Raw genomic sequence first — 1062 nt, 5'->3', positions numbered from 1 at the left:
AGGACCCCAGTCAATGACCAGGTACTTATTTATACTCCTGAGTCGAGAGAAGCAAATGTGTGTTAGTTTTTTGCTTAAGGAACTTATGCCATAGCTCGCCATCACTGTGACTTGAACTTACGACCCTTTAAGGTCCCGGATGTAAACACTCCATAAGATGACTCTCTAACCAACTGAGCTATCGCGCACGTGCGCACACACACATACACACACACACACACACACCACACACACACACACATACACACACACACACACACACACACACACACACACCACACACACACACACACACACACACACACACACACACACACACACACACACACACACACACACACACACACACACACGTGTACGATTGTATATACTTGCAAGGCTATTTTAATTGCTATCATTCTGACATTGTTGACTGATGATAATGGTGCGATAGAGATTTTTCCACAGAGTATTCTACAGCAATGTTGCAAATCAGTTTTTCATAGTGATTAGTGTCTCCACATGTTTTACATGTATTTTGAATTATATATAGTAGTGACATGGTTTTTGCTTTACTAAGACAAAATTTTAGTTTTTGAGCAAGTAAAGCATGTACAAACACATACAGCATGGCTGCATAAAGAAATGTTGGAAGCAGTAGACAGTAGATCCAGTGAATGGATATGACAAACTTTTTAATTGTGCTTTACTAAGGTTAAGAACAGCATGATAGACATTAAGGATTTATTGAAATGTTATGATGTTGTTTTGATAAATATTTGTGTGATTAGAATAATAAGTTTGTGTTTATTATTGTGTGATGTGACACAATGGGAGTGACTGTTTAATTTAACTAAGTGGTATTTTGTTTCTTTTTCTAAAGTCATCGGTGAGTGTGACAATTGAGATGTTCATGTTCTCTGATCTCACAATGTTTTTGTCATTTTCTTGTCTGTCACTTTTTACCATTTCTATTGGATGGACGTGATCAGGTGAGTACAGTAATGTGTAAACACAAGATAATATAATTTATGAATTACTGTTGTCAACTCATAGCAAGCACTTTATGCATGTTGTATATTA

The sequence above is a fragment of the Corticium candelabrum genome, chromosome 11, assembly GCF_963422355.1.
Source record: "Corticium candelabrum chromosome 11, ooCorCand1.1, whole genome shotgun sequence".
Taxonomy (NCBI): Eukaryota; Metazoa; Porifera; class Homoscleromorpha; order Homosclerophorida; family Plakinidae; genus Corticium; species Corticium candelabrum.
The sequence above is the reverse complement of the archived record's forward strand: the minus strand, read 5'-3'. Positions refer to the sequence as shown.